At 46.1% G+C, this 23,625-nt stretch overlaps 1 long non-coding RNA gene across 1 annotated transcript; it reads right to left on the minus strand.

Moving 5' to 3' along the window:
• Window positions 1-1,293: 1,293 nt before the first annotated feature.
• On the minus strand, window positions 1,294-3,231 carry LOC146860245 (uncharacterized). Its single transcript, XR_014979121.1, has 2 exons — window positions 3,135-3,231; window positions 1,294-2,760 (listed from the first exon to the last, which is right to left on the minus strand). It is a non-coding gene; the product is annotated as an uncharacterized LOC146860245 (long non-coding RNA).
• Between the last annotated feature and the right edge of the window lie 20,394 nt (window positions 3,232-23,625).

Raw genomic sequence — 23,625 nt, forward strand, 5'->3', positions numbered from 1 at the left:
CCCAGTCACAGATCTGGTTTGAATCCATCATCATTCTTTAGCTCAATTTGCCACCCCAGTTTAGACACAGCTATATGCGAATCAGTCTTGACTCTGCATCATGGGAACAGTCCAGCCTGAATTGCCAAGCTACTCTTTCTGCACAAAAACAGTAATTGAAGGCGTTTTCATTTTTCTATGTGTGATGTGTAAAGTCACTTTCCATGGCTTTGTGTGGTTTAATAAGTGCAAAGTAGTGCAGGCAGAGCTATGCACTGCCTTGCGTTACTTTGTATTATCTAAACCATGCAAAGCCATGGAAAGTGACTTTGTGTGGCTTAGTGTATCCCAGATATTCTTGCTTTGCCGTGCGACTACTTCTGTCCTGTGAGGAAAACGCAAGTCTGTAATAAATCTGGGCCTTTATTGCTAACAAAACAAATGAACCAATCTGATGAAGCTTTTTGTAGGTTGGTGGACGAAGGTCTTAAATGCTGCTGGCAGATCAAATGGCACATGTGTATCCTATATTTCTGCTTCATTGCCTCCATTAGTTCTGAGACTTATCTACCAGCCACCCAAGACACCATGTGTTTCCTTAAACTGTAACTCTGCTGCTGTTTCCCTGATCACCACAAACAGAGGAGAAATGGATGGCAGTTTTACGATATAATGCAAGTTTTAAAAGTGGCACTGATTAAGTTCTTGATTAAACAAAAGCAGTTTCGGGCAGCATTCTTCAGCAATATTGTGCTTGTAATTACTAAAAGGGACACCTATGCAATGACAACTCAAATTGTTTAGGGGAATTCAATATCCATAGTAATTTCTAATATGTAGCTCTATAATTTGTTTGATATCTTGTTTCATATGTTCAACCTATTAATTAAAAAACAAATGCAACATTTTGTCCCAAATTGTAGATATCACTCTTCCAGTCTCATGTGTTGTTGGAAAGCTCCTAAATTCAGAATTAAAAAAAATATTCTAGGGATATTCAAGGATAGTAATCTCTCTATTGTTGTCTAGTTCTTACTAATCCATAGGGTCTGCGCATTGTTTGGACAACTTAAACTAATGGCTTGGTGCCTAGACTGATTCTGGATACCCCCGCAGGATATGTCTGAGATCTGTTGAACTAAAGTGCCACTGCAAGCCTCCCTAACTTAACAAGGGGTGAACATTTCCAGTTTCTGGCAACCACTGAACATGACAACCCTGATTCCTCAGGAACCGTGAAAACAGTACAGAACCTTTTGCTCTGGCACTCATGATCACTTGTTCTCAGAGAAATATAGGGAGAATACACAGTGGGACGTTTTCAATACAATTTATTGAACTAACATTATTCTTGCATAAAATACGTGTGCTGCAATGATTAGGCGACAGAAGCAAATAAAGGAGATTACAAGCACCCAAAGAGTAAACAGTAGATACATTTCTACCATGGTGCTGAGGCAATGGATATATGCAGGCATATATGCAAAATGGTAATCTAACTTACTCCTACGATGCGAACCCTACTCTAAGTGTGTAGGTGTAGAGCCAAGAATCCCCCCAGGGATGATCCAACCCCATTATCTGTTGGGAGAGAGTGAAGGACCCTGTCTTGGTCTCTAGTTGGACACCCCTCATGGAATGTCAGACCGGTACATGGTGATTTCTCAGCATGCAGGGACCTTCGGTATCAGTAGAAGTGCCTCCTCCACCAATCTATTGGTATGCCTATTATTTATAATAAAAAGCAGTCTTTCGATGTGCGCACTAGATTAGTGATGTTATGGATATATAGATAGCGCTATCGCCCTGTGGATGTAGATAGGATGTTGTACGGAGCTACATGCACTAACAAAGTAGTTTCAGAGAAATTAATCCAACATTGTCGTGCATGTGAATGTGTGAAAAAGGTCACTGCTAAAACTTTATTTTCTAGGACAATATAAGGAACATGGGCCTAACTCGGTAATATAACACTATGCTTGAATAATTACACGTTTAAATGCAATTCAATTATCTTGGAGTGTGATTGAATTATTCAGGCATTGATTTCTATTCTCAATTTTATTGCGCACTGCTTGTTGGACTTTGTGCCATCCTTCGTTCTACTTACAACCAAGGGCAAAAGGCTAGTCCACTGTATCTCTGAAGATGTTATAATCTTTTACAGAAAACAAATGGATCCATGAGAAACAGCAGAGATCCTAAACCCATTTTTAGACGTGGTAAAACTAGGTCATTAGTGCAAGGTTTTTTGCTTCATTTTCTCTATGGATTGTATTGGATTCATAATATCTGGAAGTTGGGAAATAAAAAGCCATAGCCGTATGATCTGCTTCACCCGTATCGCAAACATCAGTTATACAAAATTAACCAAGCTAGGTTATGTCCTTTATTATGTGCTTTGTGTTGCACTGGTGCTTAATGTCAGGAACAGAGAGGACATCTGCCTTTACTGTATAGGATGTTTGGCAGCAGTAGAAGATCCAGTCCAGTAGCTCTGTTACTCCTCATTCCACCTTCGAAACTCCAGGGTGGAAGTGACCCCTGGCTGGGGGACTGGCTGCTTTACATACCAATACATACCAATAATTCCAAAAAGGTGAGACTGAGGCAATACGTTGGATTAAAAGACTGCTTTTTAGAATGATTTAGGAGTTCTCCTTGAAGCATTTTAGGTGAAAGGTGATATAAAGTGGTGCATTTGCAGATTGCGCTACGCCAGTTACATGGGTGTAATTTGATAGGCATTTAATGACGCCTTTCCTGGTCAGCCGGGAAACTCTGCCAAAATAAAAGGTTACAAATAAATCCTCTGCTTCAAAATGTATCCTCAGTCATATACTTTCACAGTATCATAGACTCTTCAAACCAATGCATCCTATTATATGCAATTTGCACAATCAAAGTTCATGTAAAGTAGAGCCAAACCACATATAGCGTGATGGCTAATACAGTCATAATCATGTATATATTCCAAAATCGAGCCTGAAACATTTGTTAAATCCTGTACTCTATGCCACATCATACTTTGGCATACTAAGTGTCAACCACCATTCAATTTCAAATGCTCACACGCCAAATCAGTTACCCAAAATGTCTTTACAGTTATCATACTACAAGCCAAAGACAATACCTAAACCTAGTCCCACTCTTACCGTGAGTCTGACGGTCTCTTCCCAAACGTCGCTCTCTGTGTAGCTCGAGTACAAGAACATGCGAATCTGCTTAAATTCAAACTTCCACTAATCAATTCATTGAAATGAAGAGAGGACAAAAACCAAGTCCCAGTCACACAATCTGATTATCAAAATTGACGAAGGACTAAAGCCATGTCTCACTTCTTGGTGGCCATCTTAAAATATCGATGTCCGAAAGCAAACTAATTACTCTGACCTCTGTACTCATTATACAGCTCCCAAAACTCCAGACCCATATTACACACAGTGTTATTTCAAAGTAAAACCTATATTTAAGCGTGTCCATGTGGGGTTTGGCTCTACTTTACATGAACTTTAATTGTGCAAATTGCATATAATGGGATGCATTGGTTTGAAGAGTCTGTGATACTGTGAAAGTATACTATGAAGAACACATTTTGAAGCAGTGTTTTATGTTGTAGAGGGACATAAGAGATATTTAGGTAGCGGATTTTGGCGAAAGAGATAACGAACGTAACGTGATATGTATTACGGTGTGTATGCAATGATCTGCAAGATGATTCTAAGTAGGGCTGACATATTGGCTTTTGTTTGTGTTTATACAGCTTTGAGAAAGTCGCAGGACAATTTCCCTTTGTAAGCGACGGAACACGTGTTGGCTGTCTTAAGCAAGACCAAAAGAATAAAGAATGAAAATAAGAATTGAAATAGCTTGCGTATAATTTGTCATTACATTGTGCACTTAACAAATTTTTTGATACACCTATGACGTGTGCTGAGGATTTCTTTGTATATTTTATCAGTCAGTCAAAGCACTTTATTTGATTACTTAAATTCATAAAAGCAGAGTACAAACACAAACACAAAAAAGTCCCAGCAGCTTACGATCCTGGCTATACAATTTATAAAAAAGTTCAGTTAAACATGTTCGTTAAAACAGGAGCGGAACTAAATCACTCTATATAAAAACAAGTTCATATGAAGGTCATTGAATACAAATCTAGGAACCAACAATCGTATGTGCAAATCAGCATTAAATAATATCTTCTGAAAGGAAACCTTAATCAGGGACATCGAGGGAGGGCAATTTTTTGTTCTTTATCCTCATAGCTGCCACCAAAAAACTAGCAATGTGGAAAATATCGCGAGTGCAACTCAGCATCTGTAGGTAAATTAGGGCAGGTTTGACTTGAATAAACCCTTTCTCTCTTAATAAGGGTAGCAAATATTTTTTGATTATGTCAGAATAAAAACTACAAAACATGATAAAATGTAAGGTGTCCTGAGTTGAGAAATTATCACACCTGCAGGGCATGCTGTGTTCTGGTTTTGCCCACACAGGATAACTTCCCAAAGAAAAATGGATTAGGTTAAATCTGAACCTAATCAATAAAAATCTATGAAAAGGTTTAGTTACAAGTTGTAAATATGGTTCCAGGGAGGGCGAGGCGACTAGGGCGTAATGCAGTCTCACTGCTGGTTTTTTAAGCTCCATCTCCTCCCTGGTCAGCCTTGCCCCTTCCAAAAAATTAGACCTAATCCACGGGACGTCCTTCTCACAGATGTTCTCTGGGGATGTGAAGAGCCCTGGGCGTCCTAGGTCAACAAAAGACTTTCTCACATACTCTACCCAGGGAATCCTCTTGACATTATCCATGGCAACAATGTCTGTTAGTATGACATGATTCAGCCTAATTTCCTTGTTTAGCCATGTTTTCGCCCAACAAACCAGGGGGGCCAACCTCAGCTTATCAGTGACATAATCAATCCCTACCTCTGTATGAATGGAAAAAGTGGGAGTGGATTGAGGGACCGACAGAAGGGATCGCAAGAACCTATTTTCTACTCTTTGCATCTGAACTTGGGCTACGTAGCCCCACAGCGGGGCACCATAGAGGGCGATGGCCATTTTTTTTCATTATATACCTTTAGCAGGGCATCCATTGGCCTCGCCCCCAGCCTTTTCGAATAGCCCATAAGGGCATTAGTGGACCTTGCCATGGTAATGCTTTTTAACTTTATTTGGGGTGCCCAGGATCCTTTGTTATCAAAAAGGACGCCTAGATATGGAAAAGTGCGAACCCTTGACACCTCCACCCCCTTGCAGTAGAAGGTTTTAGTCTTGTGTCTGCAACTGTTTTTGCCCATAACCATGACATGGGATTTAGTTGTATTCACCTTCAGATCCAGCTGATCCATAAGGGAGGCAAAGGAGTCCAACAACCTTTGCAGTCCCACCCCTGTGCGGGCCAGTAGAACTGCGTCGTCCGCGTATAGGAGCACCGGGATTGATAGATCTCCTACACGCGGAACGTCTGCCTTAGTGGTGCCCAAAAAGCTTTCCAGGGCAGTAATGTAAATGGTAAAAAGGAGGGGGGCCAGAACACACCCTTGCCTAACCCCCCTTCCTGATCTGAATTGGCGTGTGCATCTGCCCTCTTGGTTTACCTTGATGGAGGCGAAAAGCTTTTCATGTAGAGCAGCTAAGAAGTTAATTAATGGGGGATCGATGCCAATGTCATCTAAAATCCTCCATAGCTTAGCCCTGTTCACCAAATCAAAGGCCGAGGATAGGTCCATAAACGCCATGAATAGGGACCCATCCTTGGCCACCGTATATTTGCTTATTAATAGATGTAAATTTAAGCATTGGTCCATGATGCCTCTCTTTTCTCGGAAGCCATATTGTAGGTTGGACAGCACCCCTAGTCTCTCCACATTTTCCCTGAGTTTATATAGAAGGACTCTGCCCAAGATTTTAGCGGAAGAGTCTAGCAGGGAAATAGGACTGTAACAAGCGGGATCCCTACGCTGGCCTTTCTTGAAGATCGGGACTATAACCGAGGTAGACCAGGAAGCTGGGAATGCATTGGAGGCAGAAGCATTAAAGACATTAGTTAAAATTTTAGCACAGAAAGCGGGAGCATTTAGGTATAAATCTGCCGGACCCCCATCAGGGCCCGGCGCCTTGTTCTTTAGTGTTTCTCTAATTGCTCTCTCAACCTCCCCCAGATTAAAGTTTATCGGGTACATGGGATAATTTACTACCGGAAGACCCTGGTTGCTCATACCACCAGCTCCATAGATCTCCTCAAAATGATGAAGCCAAGCATCGTCTTGAATGACAAAATCTGTGTTGGAGTTCTCTAGGCCAGAAAAAAAGGGTCATTAATGGTAGCACAAAACGTGCCACTATCCCGCGGGACATCTAATGACAGTAGCTTATACCAGGCCTCCCTTTTGATGAAATCCTTACGCCCTTGAATGGCTAATTTGTAGGCCTTACGTAGATTAGCTATGCTCGCCCTATCTTTAGGGCTCTTCTTTAGTGCTTGTAGTAATGCCCGGTGTGCCTTGGAGCAGCTACTGTCAAACCACCTAGGGTCGGAGTTGCCACTATAATTTTTCGTGTTAGTGAGGTCCACTGCGATCTGGGAGCAAATATCCTCAAAAGCACTTATAGTTTCTTTATCTGCTCGCTCACTATCCAAACAGATAGACAGCTGTCTTTCTACCTTAGAAGTTAGGGTTTCCAAGAAGGTGTCAGGCACCACTCGCTTCCGCTTTATTCTCCTACCTTGATCTTTTGTAGCTAGGGATATGGCCCCCAAGTTCAGCTCAAGGAGTACTGGATTATGGTCACTAAAGATCGAGGGAACTGCTCCGTATGTCCTGACCCAGTACAAAAGGCCCATTGAAATGAAGAGATAGTCCATCACAGTTCCCGAACTTGGCCCCTTAAAGGTGGGGATCCTGACCGCCCCTTCTGTATGGTCAGATTCGAAGACGTTGCAATTGGCTAAAAGTTCTTCAAGTGCCTCCCCCTGCCTGGTGTGCTTAAAGTGTGGTATCGCAGCTCCAGGTGGTCCTTCAAACGCCCCCTCATAGCAACCCTCCTCACAAGGGTGAATATTAAAATTGCCCATTAAGATAAGCTCATAGGCTGTGCTTTGATTATTACTGTATTCAGAAATAAAAGACCCCAGGGCAACTATGTGTGAATTTAGATTTTCCTTCTCCCTGAGATTATAGAAATTAATCAGAAGGATATTTCTAAAATTGGGTATGACCCATTCTACTATTTAAAAGTTGCAGGAACCAGAATCCAGCTGCCTAAGAGAGCCCACAAGATTTACGGAAAACAGGAAAATGAGCCCACCCTTTGGTCTACCCACTATACCCGCCGTAGCTGGGACCAGGAAACTAGTGTAACCATCTAAGTGAAAACTTAATGAGGTGTCCCATGTTTCTTGTACCGCTACAATGTCGTGTTTTTTTATGAAGTCAATCCAAATGGGATCAGACCTCTTTTGTCTGATGCCAGCGATGTTCCAACTAATAATTTTGCAGCCAGCCGGACCGACTCCTGTGGTGGGGTAAACTTCGTGGGGGCTAACTATGGCCATCCGTCAATTGTTGGAATCTAGATTTGATAGGGGACTGAAGCGATTGCCTAGCGGTAGAAGTGGTGCCTGTGCCTCATTTGTGTGTAGTTGGGGGGCTATACTGCCTGTGCGATCCAAGATTTGGGCCCCCTTTATCTCATGTTGTGGGTCATTTTGTTGTACTGGATGGGAGCCACAAGGTAACAGGGCCTTATGACCGGCAAATGTGTTAATGGGGGGGCTAAAAATGCCCTGGGGGAGTAATGAGGAGGGGTAGAAAAACTCCAAAGAGACTGGGCGCATCCCCTCCTGTGCAGGTTTTGATCCATCCCAAAACATTTTGTGTGCCATATTGGGATTATTAAAATTAATTACAATACAATCCCCCTTAATTGTCTTCGGCCGGTGCCCTAACCACCCCACCCTTCTGCCCATGATTATGCTTGTGGCGATATCTTTCCCTCCACTACAATAGTTCGCGGACCAGGAGCTAACCTTCCTCATCAGTGCTCCAGTTGATTAAGACTCCCCAGCCCGAAGTTGCGGGACTCCTACAAGAATTGGCACCAGGGGCGCCGCCTCTGGGGGTAGGTCGAGTCTAGCAGGGCAATCAGAGGCCAAATTAACCAAGCCATGGGGTTGACGAGCTGAAAAACTGCTCGAACTACTTTGCCCTTTACCATAGGAACCCCCTGTAAGTTGGGCCTAACTGCATGGTGAGAAGCGGCGTCCGTGCCTTGGTCTGAGGTATATGCACTGGTACAACTTAGCAGGGGTTTGGACTCATGTGCTTCAGCAATATCCCCTGGTTTGCTAACTACAGTCACGCCCAATGTGTTCTGTGCCCTAAACTCTCTCATAAAATCATCGATTCGGGCACATTTCTTTAAGAGTCCAGCAACGCAAGTGTTCAGGGTGAACACAATGTCTTTAGCCAAGTCTGTGAGGATTGGCTCCAGTCGTGAGATGACCAGTGACGCTATCACGTCCCCCAAGGTATCGAAAGGTACGGCAGTACCGGGCGTTAGTGATACTTGGGCTTTAGTCTTCTTGGATTTTTTCTTGGGACCCTTTACTGATCCCCGTATGTTCGTGACAGTGGGTTCCTGGCTGATGTTACTCGCTATCAAGGGTGCAAGCAAATCACCGGTAACAGGGGGCTTAGCCACAAACACCACTGGCTCCAAGGGGACGCTGGGCCCCTTATTGGTCGGGGATTCAAGCGGATTACAAGGTGAAGGGGTTGATTGTAGGCCAAGTTCCAACTCTGCATTTGCTATTTCCTTCGTCAGAACCCCCACAGCAGACGACAGGTACGATATAATGGACTCCGATTTCCTGGGGACTTTGGCGTCTTTTCCCCCCTCCGCGGGGTTACCCTGCTTGCGCTTACCCATTTGGCGATGTTAGATGGGTGGTCCAGCCCGGCCTTCCTCGGCCCCTGACGGCCACGGACGGCCTGCCCTTTGCCCGGGCTTAGCCCCGCGGCCGCCCTCGCGCGTCCCGCGATGCGGGAGACGCGAGGTGCTTTGAAGGAACGCCCGGTGAGCAAGGGCGGAATCGCCTGTCCGGCACTGCCCCTCAGGCTCCTGGGGCTTGTAGGCAGGGTTGCAGTAGTAGGTCTGTCCCCCGGCAAAGGTGCGCTGCGTCTCTGTATATTTTGTTGGCTTTGACCTCTATTTTTGAGAGGTTGGTGGTTCTCCTCACCTTACAGCACCGTCTTCCAAATAAGTGGTTTTATGTACAAATACATGGGTTATTCTCCTGAGTGGCGCCGATATACGTAAGCATTATACCACTGTTCATTAGTAGTTGCAAAATAAAAGGTTAGTACAGTTTAAAAACTTCATACAAGGGTGTCGTTCTCCTTCACAACTTTTCGAAGACTTGAAAACAGATCCATTTTTTTAAAGCTAATGCGTTTTGCTTAACTATTAAACAAACATGTTCCCCAAATAGGCAGGATTTTTGCTGATGTCTGTGAGAGTGGAAGCACTCTGTTTGTTGTGCGCCCCATTATTTCATTTTCCTTGTTAACTATGAACTGTGATATCTTGCGAAGCTTTTAATATTTCTAAATAGAACTGGCATGCCTGATTTGATGAGGTACACTCGACAAACAGAACTCACACCGTCATAATTATGCATTTATATTGCATTTGTCATTTAACAAGTCTCAACTACGTCATGCATCCTAATACTGTTTGGAAATAGAAGACAGTAGTTAAATACAAAGCCACAAAATTCATTGTTTTTGAGGTCGAGCCTAGCAGCAGCGCGCATGCGCTGCACGCTCTGCGAGACTGCTGTAGTAGAGTATGTGAGAAAAGCCGCACCCACTATCCTCCCATATTTTTCAGTAGCTTGTGTGATTGTATTTGGTAAATGCTGCCTTCGGATTCATTAATAGGCTTTGTAGTCCCTCCTTAGTACACCCTTGTCTTCATTTGTACTTTCCCATTGCAACTGGCCCTTTTTCTTCAGTTGTTACTCGACACCTGTTGTTATTTAGTCTGTAAGTACTATTTACTTTATTGAGTTTCTCTTACTGCAGGCCACTGACATGCGCTGCTTCAGCTGAAACTTCTTTTGTTTTTTTAAGCAGCACGGCCGCCCCCGTAACACGGGTGCCTGCTTTCAATCACTTTAACCCAGCATTATCTTGTGTCTGTATCAACCCCCCCTAAGCAAATGGATATACAAATGATTAGCGAATTAAGTCATATGAATTCCAGGTAGCTAAAAATTCTGTGCTAATGGGCTGAAGCTGACAACAGCACATCCATGTTACATGTCATCTGTACTAAGCCGCCTGACGGGTTGTATTCAAACACCACTTTTTATTAACAACACCACCACCAATACCACCAAAATGCCACCAATATCACCACCAATACCACCACCATCAATACCACCACCTCCACCAATACCACCACTACCAATACCACCACAACCAATACCACCACAAATACCACCACCACCACCAATACCGCCATCACCACCAATACCACTACCACCACCAATACCACTAACACCACCAACACCACCAGTACCACCTCCACCATCAACACTACCAATACCACCACCAATACCACTACCACCACCATCAATAACACCACCACCGTCAATACCAACACCTTCACCACCACCAATACAACCAACAATACCACCACTACCACCAATACCACCACCACCACCACCAATACCCCCATCACCATCAATACCACCACCACCATCAATACCACCACCACCAATACAACAACCAATACCACCACCACCACCAATACCACCACCACCACCAATACCACCACCAAAGCCAATACCACCACCAATACCACCACCACCAATACCACCACCAATACCACCACCAATACCACCACCAATATCACCACCAATACCAGCAATACCTCCACCAATACCACCACCACCAACACCATGAATACCACCAATACCACCACCACCAATACCACCACAAATAAAACCACCACAAATACCACCACCAATACCACCTGCAATACCACTACCAACAATACCACCACCACCACAAATACCACCACCACCAATACCACTGACGATACCAGCACCAATACCACCACCACAAATACCACCACCAATACCACCTGCAATACCACTACCAACAATACAACCATCACCACCACCCATACCATGCTACCAATACCAACATCACCAATACCACCACAACCACCAATACCACCACCACCAATCCAATACCACCACCACCAATACCAATACCACTGCCACCAATACCACTGCCACCCAATACCAATAGCACCAGCAATACCACCACTAATACCACCACCAATACCACCACCAGCAATACCACCACCACTAAGACCACCACCACCAATACCACCAGCAATACCACCACCAATACTACCACCAATACCAAAATCTCAACCACCAATACCATCACCACCACCAATATCATTACCACCAATACTACCACCAATACCACCAACTCACAAATACTACCACCACAAATACCACCATCACCAATACCACCATCAATACCACCATCACCAATACAACCACCACCCCTACCACCAATACCATCACCACCAATATCACCACCTCCACCACCACCAATACCAATACTACCACAATCAATACCACCACCACTAGTACCACCACCAGCAATACCACCACCAATAATACCGCCACCAATACCACCACCACCAATACCACCAATACCACCACCACCAATACCAATACCACCATGACCAATATCACCACCAATACCACCACCACCAATACCACCACCAATAGCCCACCACCAATACCACCACCACCACCAATACCACCACCACCACCAATACCACCACCACCAATACTACTACCAATACCTCCACCAATACCAACACTACCAATACCACACCACCACCAATATCACCACCGCCACTACCATCACCACCATCACCACCACCAATACTACCACCACCAGTCCAATATTACCACCACCAATACAATACCACTGCCACCAATACCACCACCAATACCATTAACACCACCAATACCAGAACCACCACCACCAATACCACCACCAAAACCAATACCACCACCAATACCACCACCACCACCAATAACACCACCACTACCACCAATATCACTACCACCAATACCACTAACACCAATACCACCAATACAACCACCACCACCAATATCACTACCACCAATACCACCATCACAAATACCACCATCACCGATACCACCACCACCAATTCCACCACCACCACCAATACCACCACCACCATCAATATCACCTCTTCCACCACCACCAATACCACTGCCAATACCACCAACACCAATACCACCACCACCAATGCCACCACCTCCAATAATACCATCAATACTACCACCAATACCAACACCACCAATGCAGCCACCAATACCACCACCACCACCAATACCACCACCACCACCAATACCACCACCACCACCAGTCCAATATCACCACCACCAATACCACCACCACCAGTCCAATACCACCACCACCAGTACCAATACCCCTACCACCAATACCACAACCGATACCAATACCACCAACACAACCGCCACTAATACAACCACCACCAATATCACCACCACTAATACCAATACCACCACCAATACCCTAACACCAATACCACCATCACCAACACCACCACCACTACCAATACCGCCACCACGACCAATGCTAATACCACCAAAACCAATACTACCAGCACCAACAGTACCACCAATACCACCACCCATACCACCACCCCCACCAATACCACCACCACCAGTCCAATTTTGCCACCATCAATACCAATACCACCACCAATACCAACACCACAAATACCACCACCACCAATACCACCACCACCAATACCACCACCACCAGTCCAATATCACCACAACCAATACCAACACCACCAATACCACTACCACCACCACCACCAATACCGTCGCCACCAATACTATTACCACCACCACCAATACCACCAACAATACCACCACCTATACCACCAATACCACCCCCACCAATACCACCATCACCAATACCACCATCAATACCACCACCACCAATACAACCACCACTACCAATACCAATACCACCACCACCACCAATACTATCACCAATACCTCCACCAATGCCAACACTACCAATACCACCACCACTACTAATACCATCACCACCAATATCACCACCACCACCAATACCACCACCACCAGTCCAATATCACCACCACCAATACCAATACCACCAATACCACCGCATATACCATAACCACCACCAATACCATACCAATACCACCAATACCACCACCACCACTAATACCACCACCACCAATACCACCACGAATACCAACACCACCAATACCACCACCACCAATACCAGTACCACCCCCACCAACACCAATATCACCACCACCAATACCACTAACACCAATACCACCAATACAACCACCACCACCAATATCACTACCACCAATACCACCATCACAAATACCACCATCACCGATACCACCACCACCAATTCCACCACCACCACCAATACCACCACCACCAATACCACCACCACCAATACCACCACCACCATCAATATCACCTCTTCCACCACCACCAATACCACTGCCAATACCACCAACACCAATACCACCACCACTAATGCCACCACCTCTAATAATACCATCAATACTACCACCAATACCAACACCACCAATGCAGCCACCAATACCACCACCACCACCAATACCACCACCACCACCAATACCACCACCACCATTCCAATATCACCACCACCAATACCACCACCACCAGTCCAATACCACCACCACCAGTACCAATACCCCTACCACCAATACCACCAACACAACCGCCACTAATACAACCACCACCAATATCACCACCACTAATACCAATACCACCACCAATACCCTAACACCAATACCACCACCACCACCACCACTACCAATACCACCACCACGACCAATGCTAATACCACCAAAACCAATACTACCAGCACCAACACTACCACCAATACCACCACCCATACCACCACCACCACCAATACCACCACCACCAGTCCAATTTCACCACCATCAATACCAATACCACCACCAATACCAACACCACAAATACCACCACCACCAATACCACCACCACCAATACCACCACCACCAGTCCAATATCACCACCACCAATACCAATACCACCACCACCAATACCACTACCACCACCACCACCAATACCGTCACCACCAATACTATTACCACCACCACCAATACCACCAAGAATACCACCACCTATACCACCAATACTACCCCCACCAATACCACCATCACCAATACCACCATCAATACCACCACCACCAATACAACCACCACTACCAATACCAATACCACCACCACCACCAATACTATCACCAATACCTCCACCAATGCCAACACTACCAATACCACCACCACTACCAATACCATCACCACCAATATCACCACCAATACCACCACCACCAGTCCAATATCACCACCACCGATATCAATACCACCAATACCACTGCCTATACCATAACCACCACCAATACCATACCAATACCACCAATACCACCACCACCACTAATACCACCACCACGAATACCAACACCACCAATACCACCACCACCAATACCAGTACCACCCCCACCAATACCAGTACCACCACCACCAATAACACCACCACCACCAATACCACTAACACCAATACCACTATCACCACCAATATCACTTCCATCACCACCAATTCCACCCCCACAAACACCACCATCACCAATACCACCATCAATACCACCACCACCACCACCAATGTCACAACTACCAATACCACCACCATCAATACCACCTCCTTCACCAACACCAATATCACTGCCAATACCACCACCGCCAATACCACCAACACCAATGCCACCACCAATACCACCACCACCAATAATACCATCAATACTACCACCAATACCAACACCACCAATGCCACTACCACCAATACCACCACTGCCACCAATACCACCACCACCAGTACCATCACCACCAATATCACCACCACCAATACCACCACCACCACCAGTCCAATACAACCACCACCAGTACCAATACCCCTACCACAATACCACCGCCAATACCAATACCACCACCAACAATATCACCAATACAACCACCACTAATACCACCACCACCAATACCACCACCACCAATAACACCACCACCAATACCAATACCACCATCACCACTAATACCACCAACACCAATACCACCACCACTTTACCACCACCAATACCGCCACCACCACCAATACTACCACCACCACCAATTCCACCACCACCACTACCACCAATACCCCCACCAATACTAATACCACCAATACCAATACCACCAGCACCAATACTACCACCAATACCACCACCAATACCAACCCCACCAATACCACCACCAATACCAACACCACCAGTCGAATATCACCACCACCAATACCAATACCAATACCACTATCACCAATACCACCGCCAATACCATTACTACCACCAACACCAATACCACCACCACTAATACCATAAAATTCCACCACCACTAATATCACCACCACCAATCCCACCACCACCAATACCACCACTGATACCACAACTACCAATACAACCACCATCATCAATACCACCACCTCCACCACCACCAATACCACCGCCAATGCCACCACCACCAATACCACCACCAATGCAACCACCAATAACACCACCACCAATACTACCATCAATACCACCACCAATACCAACATCACCAATACCACCACCAATACCTCCAATACCACCACCACCACTAATATAACCACCAATATCACCACCACCAATACCACCACCACCAGTCCAATACCACCACCACCAGTACCAATACCAATACCAATACCACCACCAATCCCAATACAACCACCACCAATACCACCACCAACATCACCATTACCAATACCAATACCACAACCACTAATACCACCACCAATCCCAATAACTCACCACCAGTACAACCAATACCCCCACCAACACCAATACCACCACCACTACCAATACAATTACCACCACCAATACTAACACCACCAATACCAACACCAATACCAACACCACCAATACCACCACCAATACCACCACCACCAATACCACCACCAATACCACCACCACCACTAATACCACCATCAATACCAATACCACCAATATGAATACCACTACACCAATACCGGTACCACCACCACTAATACCAATCCCATCACCACCAATACCACCACCACCAATGCTGCAACCACCAATAACACCACCACCAATACCACCACCACCACCATTACTACCACCACCGCCAATACTACCACCACCAGTTCAATATCACCACCACCAATACCAATACCACTACCAGCAATAACACAGCCAATACCATTACCACCACCAATACCATACCATCACCAATACCACCACCACCACTAATACTACCACCAATACCACCAATACCACCTCCACCAATACCTGTCCCACCAGCACCAATACCAGCACCAATACCTCCAGCAACAATACCACCACCAATAACACCACCACCACCACCAATATTACTACCACTAACACAATACCACCAATACAACCACCACCACCAGTATCACTACCACCACCACCAATACCACCACCACATATACCACCATGACCAATACCACCACCAATGCCACCACCAATACCACCACCACCATGAATACCACCTCCTCCACCACCACCACCAATACCACTGCCAGTACCACCACTACCAATACCACCACCACCAATAATACTATCAATACTACCACCAATACCAACACCACCAATGCCACTACCACCAATACCACCACCTCCACCAATAACACCACCACCAATACCACCCCCACCAACATCAATACCACCAATAACACCACCACCACCACCACAAAACCGCCACCACCAATACTACCAGAAATACCACCACTACTAATACCACAACCACCAATACCACCACCACTACAAATACCACCACCTCCACCACCACCAATACCACTGACAATACTGCCACCAATACCAACACCACCAATACCACCACCACAAATACCACCACAACCACCAATACCACCACCACCAATCCAATACCACCACCACCAATACCAATATCACTGCCACCAATAACAATACCACTGCCACCAATACCAATACCAGTGCCACCAATACCAATACCACCGCCAATACCAATAGCACCACCAATACCAACACCACCACCAATACCACCGCCAATACCACCACTAATACCACCACTGCCACTAATACCGCCACCAATATGAATACCACCACCACCAATACCAGTACCACCACCACTAATACCAATACCACCACCACCAATACCACCACCAATACAGCAACCACCAATAACACCACCCCCACCAACACTACCACCACCAATACCACCACTACCAGTCCAATATCACCACCACCAATACCACCACCACCACTAATACCACCACCCCAATACCATCACCACCAATACAAGTACCCCTACCACCAATACCAGCACCAATAATACCACCACCAATACCACCACCACCAATATCACCACCAATAACACCACCACCACCAATATTACCACCACCAATACTGCTAACACCAATACCACCAATACAACCACCACAACCAGTATCACTACTACCAATACCAACACCACAAAGACCACCATCACCAATACCACCATCAATACCAGTACCACCACCACCAATACCACCACCAATACCACCACCACCAATACCACCACAACCATGAATACCACCTTCCCCACCACCACCAATACCACTGCCAGTACCACCACTACCAATACCACCACCACCAATGCCACCACCAATAACACCATCAATACTACCACCAATACCAACACCACCAATTCCACCACCACCAATACCACCACCAATACCACCACCACTGCCAATAACTCGCCACCAGTACAACCAATACTCCCACCACCACCAATACCACCACCACTACCAATACCACCACCAATACTAACACCACCAATACCACCACCAATACCAACACCACCAATCCCACCACCAATACCACCACCACCACTAATACCACCATCAATACCAATACCACCAATATGAATACCACTACCACCAATACTGGTACCACCACCACTAATACCAATCCCATCACCACCAATACCACCACCACCAATGCTGCAACCACCAATAACACCACCAACAATACCACCACTACCACCACCATCATTACTACCACCGCCACCACCAATACTACCACCACCAGTTCAATATCACCACCACCAATACCATTACCACTACCACCAATAACACAGCCAATACCATTACCACCACCAATACCATACCACCACCACCACCAATACCACCACCACCACTAATACCACCACCAATACCACCTCCGCCAATACCAGCACCACCACCACCAATACCAGCAACAATACCACCACCAATAACACCACCAATATTACCACCACTAACACAATACCACCAATACAACCACCACCACCAGTATCACTACCACCACCACCAATACCACCACCACAAATTCCACCATGACCAATACCACCACCACTAATAACACCACCACCACCAATATTACCACCACCAATACCACTAACACCAGGACCACCAATACAACCACCACCAGTATCACTACAACACCACCAATACCACCACCACAAATACCACCATCACCAATACCACCATCAATACCACCACCAATACCACCACCACCAATACCACCACCAATACCACCACCACCATGAATACCACATCCTCCACCACTGCCAATACCACTGCCAGTACCACCACTACAAATGCCACCACCAATACCACCACCACCAATAATACCATCAATACTACCACCAATACCAACACCACCAATGCCACCACCACCAATACCACCATCACCAACACCACGCATGCCACCAATAACACCACTGCCAATACCACCACAAATACCACCACCACCAATACCACCACAAATACCACCACCACCAATACCACCACCACCAATACCACCAGCAATACCAACACCAAATACCACCACCAATACCAACAGCACCAATACCAACAGCACCAATACCACCACCAATACCTCCAATACCACCACCACCACCAATACCACCACCAATATCACCACCACCAATACCACCACCACTAGTCCAATACCACCACCACCAGTACCAATACCAATACCAATACCACCACCAATACCAATACCACCACCACCAATACTACCAATACAAACACCACCAATACCACCACCAACACCACCATTACCAATACCAATACCACAACCACTAATACCACCACCAATACCACCACCACTGCCAATAACTCACCACCAGTACAACCAATACCCCCACCACCACCAATACCACCACCACTACCAATACTACCACCAATACTAACACCACCAATACCACCACTAATACCAACACCACCAATCCCACCACCAATACCACCACCACCGCTAATACCACCATCAATACCAATACCACCAATATGAATACCACTACCACTAATACTGACACCACCACCACTAATACCAATCCCATCACCACCAATACCACCACCACCAATGCTGCAACCACCAATAACACCACCACCAATACCACCACTACCAACACCATCATTACTACCACCACCACCAATACTACCACCACCAGTTCAATATCACCACCACCAATACCAATACCACTACCACCAATAACACAGCAAATACCATTATCACCACCAATACCATACCACCACCACCACCACCAATACCACCACCACCACTAATACCACCACCAACAATACCACCACCAATACCACCACCAATACCACCTCCACCAATACCAACACCACCACCAATACCAGCACCAATACCTCCAGCAACAATACCACCACCAATAACACCACCAATATTACTACCACTAACACAATACCACCAATACAACCACCACCACCAGTATCACTACCACCACCACCAATACCACCACCACAAATACCACCATGACCAATACCGCCACCAATGCCACCACCAATACCACCACCACCATGAATACCACCTCCTCCACCTCCACCAATACCACTGCCAGTACCACCACTACCAATACCATCACCACCACCACCAATGCCACCACCAATACCACCACCACCAATAATACTATCAATACTACCACCAATACCAACACCACCTATGCCACCACCACCAATACCACCACCTCCACCAATAACACCACGACCAATACCACCAACACCAATACCACCGATAACACCACCACCAATACCACCACAAAACCACCACCACCAATACCACCAGAAATACCACCACTACTACCACCACCACCAATACCACCACCACTACAAATCCCACCACCTCCACCACCACCAATACCACTGACGATACTACCACCAATACCAACACCACCAATACCACCACCACAAATACCACCAATACCACCACCACCAATCCAATACCACCACCACCCATACCAATATCACTGCCACCAATACCAATACCACTGCCACCAATACCAATACCAGTGCCACCAATACCAATACCACCGCCAATACTAATAGCACCACCAATACCAACACCACCACCAATACCACCGCCAATACCACCACTAATACCACCACTACCACTAATACCACCACCAATATGAATACCACCACCACCAATACCACCACCACTAATACCAAAACCACAACCACCAATACCACCACCACCAATACCGCAACCACCAATAACACCACCACTACCACCACCAATACCACCACTACCAGTCCAATATCACCACCACCAATACCAATACCACTACCACTAATACCACCACCAATACCACCACCACCAGTACCCCTACCACCAATACCAGCACCAATAATACCACCACCAATAGCACCACCACCATCACCACCAATATCACCACCAATAACACCACCACCACCACCAATATTACCACCACCAATACTGCTAACACCAATACCACCAATACAACCACCACAACCAGTATCACTACTACCAATACCACCACCACAAAGACCACCATCACCAATACCACCATCAATACCAACACCACCACTTCCACCACCGACAATACCACCACCACCAATACCACCACAACCATGAATACCACCTCCTTCACCACCACCAATACCACTGCCAGTACCACCACTACCAATACCACCACCACCAATGCCACCACCAATAGCACCACCACCAATAACACCATCAATACTACCACCAATACCAACACCACCAATTCCGCCACCACGAATGCCACCACCAATACCAGTACCACCACCACCAATACCACCATCAATACAACCACCAGCACCAATACCAGCAGCACCAATACCACCACCACCAATGCTTCAAATACCACCAATAACACCACCACCAATACCACCACAAATACCACCACCACTAATACCACCTACAATACCACCACCACCAATACCACCACCACCACTAATAACACCACCACCACCAATATTACCACCACCAATACCACTAACACCAGTACCACCAATACAACCACCACCAGTATCACTACAACACCACCAATACCACCACCACAAATACCACCATCACCAATACCACCATCAATACCACCACCACCAATACCACCACCAATACCACCACCACCATGAATACCACATCCTCCACCACCACCAATACCAATGCCAGTCCCACCACTACCAATACCCCACCACCAATACCACCACCACCAATAATACCATCAATACTACCACCAATACCAACACCACCAATGCCACCACCACCAATACCACCACCACCAATACCACCACCTCCAACACCATGAATGCAAATAATAACACTACCGCCAATACAACCACAAATACCACCATCACCAATACCACCACAAATACCACCACCACCAATACCACCACCACCAATACCACCACCAATACCAACATCAATACCACCATCAATACCAAAATCACCACCACCAATACCACCACCACCAATACCACCACCAAACCACCAATGCTATTACCAAAAATACTACCATCACCAATACCACCATCAATACCACCACCACCAATATGACCACTACCATTGCCACCACCACCAATATGACCACTACCATTGCCACAACCACCAATACCACCACCACCACCTCCACTACAACGATTACCAATACTACCACGATCAATACCACCACCACTAGTACCACCACCAGTAATACCACCACCAATAATACCACCACCACCAATACCAATACCACCTCCACCAATATCACCACCAATACCACCACCACCAATATCACCACCACCAATACCCCACCACCAATACCACCACCACTACCAATACCAATACCACAACCACCAATACTACCACCAATACCTCCACCAATACCAGCACTACCAATACCACCACCACACCCACCAATACCACCACTGCCACTACCACCACCACCACCAATACCACCACCATTCCAATACCACCACCACTATCAATACCAATATCACCACCACCAATGCTACCACAAATATCTCCACCAATACCAACACTACCAATACCACCACCCCCACCAATGCCACTACTACCACCACCACCACCAATACCACCACCACCAGTCCAAAATCACCATCACCAATACCAATACCACTACTACCAATACCACCACTAATACCATTAATACCACCATTACAAATACCACCACCACCACCAATACCAATACCACCACCACCAAGACCACCACCACCACCAATAAAACCACCAATACCACTAACAGTAATACCACCATCACCAATACCACCATAAATACCACCACTACCAATACAACCACCACCACCAATATCACTGCCACCACCACCAATACCACCATCACCAATAGCACCATAAATACCACCACCACCAATACCTCCACCAATACCAACACTACCAATACCACCACCACACCCACTAATACCACCACTGCCACTACCACCACCACCAATACCACCACCACTATCAATACCAATACCACCACCACCAATGCTACCACCAATACCTCCACCAATACCAACACTACCAATACCACCACCACCACCAATGCCACCACTGCCACTACTACCACAACCAATACCCCCACCACCAGTCCAAAATCACCACCACCAATACCAATACCACCACCACCAATACCACCACCACCAATACCAATACCAATACCACCACCACCAAGACCACCACCACCAATAACACCACCAATAAAACCACCAATATCACCACCACCAATACCACTAACAGTAATACCACCATCACCAATACCACCATAAATACCACCACTACCAATACAACCACCACCACCACCACCAATATCACTAGCACCACCACCAATACCACCATCACCAATACCACCATAAATACCACCACCACCAATACCGCCACCAATACCACCACCAATACCATCACCACAAATACCACCACCACCATCAATACCACCTCCTCCACCCTCACCAATACCACTGCTAATACCACCACCACCAATGCCACCAACACCAATAATACCACCAATACTACAACCAATACCAATGCCACCAATGCAGCCACCAATATCACCAATGCCACCACCACC

The sequence above is a fragment of the Triturus cristatus genome, chromosome 3_1, assembly GCF_964204655.1.
Source record: "Triturus cristatus chromosome 3_1, aTriCri1.1, whole genome shotgun sequence".
NCBI classification, from domain to species: Eukaryota; Metazoa; Chordata; class Amphibia; order Caudata; family Salamandridae; genus Triturus; species Triturus cristatus.